This window comes from Octopus bimaculoides, chromosome 8 (assembly GCF_001194135.2).
Source record: "Octopus bimaculoides isolate UCB-OBI-ISO-001 chromosome 8, ASM119413v2, whole genome shotgun sequence".
Lineage (NCBI taxonomy): Eukaryota > Metazoa > Mollusca > Cephalopoda > Octopoda > Octopodidae > Octopus > Octopus bimaculoides.
In genome coordinates, this window is record NC_068988.1 from 28,454,250 (window position 1) to 28,458,408 (window position 4,159).

At 38.4% G+C, this 4,159-nt stretch overlaps 1 long non-coding RNA gene across 1 annotated transcript in view; it reads right to left on the minus strand.

Moving 5' to 3' along the window:
* Positions 1 to 1,433, minus strand: part of LOC128248509 (uncharacterized) — a 57,155-nt gene extending 55,722 nt beyond the window's left edge. Inside the window, exon 1 of the long non-coding RNA XR_008264679.1 lies at positions 1,322 to 1,433. This is a non-coding gene — a long non-coding RNA (uncharacterized LOC128248509). The remainder of the gene's footprint in view (positions 1 to 1,321) is intronic.
* Between the last annotated feature and the right edge of the window lie 2,726 nt (positions 1,434 to 4,159).

Genomic DNA, 4,159 nt, shown 5'->3' on the forward strand with positions numbered 1-4,159 from the left:
AAGAGTGAGAGAAAGTTGTGATGAAAGAGTACAGCAGGGTTCACCACCATCCCCTGCTGGAGCCTCATGGAGCTTTTAGGTGTTCTTGCTCTATAAACACTCACAACACCCGGTCTGGGAATCGAAACCGCAATCCTATGACCGCGAGTCCACTGCCCTAAACACTAGGCCATTGCGCCTCCACTGAGAGAAGTGTCTATGTGAGTTAGAAAGATCAAATGATCTCAATGAAGTGCTAACAGTATTTCCATCTTTCCTTCTTTCTCTTTTCTTTTCTTTTTTTTTTATAAATGACCTTGGAAGGATAGAAAGACAAAATCACCCCCCATTAAGATTTAAACCTTGAATAATGTGGTTGGGAACAAGATACAGGAAAGCATATGATTTGGTATTTTTTGTATGGGACATCTTCATTCCTTCTGGAAAAAAGATGAACGTGGCTGTGTGGACAGATGTTTACTTCCCAGCTATATGGTTCTGGGTTCAGCCCCACTGCATGGCACTTTGGGCAAGTGTCTGCTACTATAATCTCAGGCTGACCTAAGCCTTGTGAGTGAATTTTGTAGATGGAAAATGAAAGAAGCCCATAGAGTGTGGGCTTCTTTCTTTCTGTCTGTGTCTCCCACCAGCTCTTGACAACTATTGTTGGTGTCGATTCATTCGACTAAAAATTCTTCAAGGCGGTGCCCCAGCATGGCCGCAGTCTCATGACTGAAACAAGTAAAAAATAAAAGATAGACTACAACATAGCAACAACAGACAACAACAACAGCAACATCTGCTTCGTCCTTAATATCTGGTATGTCAGTAAAAGTTAATTAATTGAACCCACTCCCAATGTTCTGGTGAGGGCAACCGTTGGGATCGTATTAACACAATTTTGAAACGGCTGACAACGAAGTAGCCCCCACCTGGACCGCTGACAACTAACACCCGCAATACAATACGGCAACAAGCCAGTCTCAACGTGGTACTCTACCCCAACAGCTCATCTGTGATGTCATCATAGCTGTTGGCTTTTATTTATTCTACTGCACAGTGCTTATCAAGTTTCGGTAAATGCTTCCCAACCATCTAGTTTCCTCCCATCAAGCTGACTAGCCTGGTCCCTCAGGGCAAACAGTGCAGTCATGAACAACTCAGACTTCGTTACAGAGCCTTTTGTTGCTGTTGCTGTTGTTGTTGTAAATCAGTTGTCTACTCGAAGTAGTTGTAATGTGAGGTCCTTACGTGACTTTAGAAACAAGGAGGGGACACCAACGTAAACAGCTCGAACAGCCACTGTGGCTTATTAATGGAAATATAAACAATGGTTACTTACGAACTTCCCTGTCAGAGTCCGCACAGATTTGGAAGTCTTACGTCGCTCGCTCCCGGAATTTATACATACATGTACCAATTAGCAAGAGCATGTACGTATGAGACTATTCATATGAGAGGAGACACACATTCTCTCTCGCTCTCCCTTTCTCTCTCTCTCTCTCGCGCGCACGAAACACAAACTCAATATATACTTTCACGCAAACATATATACGCAAGGCTTTTCTCAAATTCAAATTATGACATTGTTTATTATCTACTGATGGAGTTTTTTTTATCTTTGTTAGAAACGAAATCCTTACAGGAAGATTTCAAATAATTTGAAAAGATAAAAGAACATACGTACATTCATACATGCGTACATACATACATACATACGTACATACATACATACATACATACAACTTGATAAGCACACAATGCTAAAGATCAACGAAAAAATACCTATGCTGAACCATTGAGGAATCTACAGTTACTCTATCCAGATTACAAGTTCAGGTTTATACCTGTAATTATTGGGGCACTGGGATATGTAACACACTGCCTAAATACCCATCTTGAGAAATTAGGCTCCTCAAAACTAGAAAGGAGAAAGATGATTCAAAGACTACAGATCCAAGCCATCACTGGAACTGTAAAAATCTGTAAAACTTTCCAGAAGTTTATCATTTGAATATATATGAGCATGTCTAGATATGCAACTATATGTATGAGAATATATACAGAAAACAAAACAGACAAATCTGCACTTATACATATATACATGCATACAAAAATACCCTGTTGATGTTGTTGAAATTCTAATGAAGGAGCCTTGGATCTAGATTAGAAACTGACTCTTTCTCTGTTGACAATAAATCTTGAAATAAAACTGAATACTAACATACATAGAATGTACTTATCATCAAAGGGGCATTAGGTTATGTACTAACACATTTGCACAAACACCTAGGAATACTCAGTCTCAAAGAAAAAGGTCAAAAGAAACTGATGCAGATTCTCCAAATCCAATCTATTAGTGGCACAGTGAAGAGTGATAGGGCATTCCAAAATTTCTCCATATGAGATTCTTTTGTGAATGGATGCAAACACTTGGATGTATATATCAACAGTTCAACCAACGCACAAACTCGACCACTTATTTACAAACATTGAGAACTCTCTTAAGTCAAAATGTCTTATCACTTTGTTGGCAACCAGTTCAAACTCTTTCAAAAAGAACTTAAATTAAACTCAAAGGAAAATCATAAATATGAGGATTACACCAAAAGTAAGACAAAAGTGGACATGACTCTTTTATTAACTGGCACGGGTCGTTCAAATTTATTAATAGAATATTTTTCCATATAAAAACACAACTCAACATTACAAGGGATGCTTATGCACCTAATTTGTTGAACCTTGTGTGAAAAAAATTCAGCGTTGCACTGTTGTATCCACTTCTTCACAGATGTAGTTAAGGCCTAAAATTGAAACCTCACAGCTTGGATAACTAGTCCCAGACCACATTTGAGTTACGCAATGTGACCTGATTACCAACCACTTACTTGATAGAAATATTACCCCTTATCATAGAATGTTCTATGAAGTTCCTGTGTTTTTATAGTTATATAAGCACAACACACGTAAACAAATCAGAGAGGCATACTTTGAAAGTACAAGCAACAAGTCCTTCAACAAGTTTTCTTGGACGATGTGGGAGGAATGAGCAGGTGTGTTGTCATGGTGGAGTTGCCAGTTCTTTACTGCCCATAGGTCAGGTTGTTTTCACTGCACAGCTTCACAAAGGCAACGAAGAACCCTCAGGTAGCATTCTTTATCAATTGTCTGGCCACAACGTGGCTCACTGTCCACTAAAGTGCAGCCATCTTTGAACCAGTTGTACTACTCCTTTATTTGCGTTTTTCCCATAGCATCATCTTCAAAGGCCTTCTGAAACTTCTTGATAGTCTGGCCGTGTGTATCACTGAGCTTTTGGCAGAATTTGATACAGTATCTTTGTTCAATGCACTCGGTCGTCTTGACTCAAAAAGAAAAATTGCACAGCACAATCTCCACGTCTGTACTCAACGTGTCACTGCAGGCAAATGGTGCAACCTAGAGACACGAAAATTTTTACGCATGCTCAGGAAGGACGCAGCTACCCAACACCCATGCAGACTTTGTTCACATTATTATTTTGTGCAAAAAAATCAAGGTCAGATACTTTTTGACTACACCTCATATATATGTATGTATGAAGAGATATCTACATCTGCAACTTAAGACAGAGAAAAACGAACATATCTCACTATGGGACTCAAATCATACAGTTATAGTTTGCTGGTGTTGCCAGGCAATCTTACCTCTGATTACACCAATGGATTCGGAGTGAATTTGACTATTGAAATAACAATCATAACCAGTCTTCTTTTACTGGATAAGCTTAACAGTCTAATCTTCTCTCATAACCCATGACAATACCAATTTAACGGCTATTTAGCCTCCTGCAGATAGGCCACACCAATTAGTATCCAATATAGTTCAGTATCATGCTGAGATTCTTCTCTCTTACTTAGAGCAATCCCAAAATATTAAAGGTAATTAGCTATAACATATATATATATATGTATAGCTATAAAGAATGAAATTAATGGGAAAAAATGGTTATCACTAGACACGTTTCAGTAGCAAATTTATTACTGACGCATTGCATCATACAATTTGGCATGCAATAACATGTGAGATTATATAAGATTATACAATAATGTGTTTACTTAACTTTGCCACATTCTCAGGTAATATTCCCTGATAGCTTCATAAGGTGATATGTGCCACTGGAAAAGTGGATTTTCCTTGA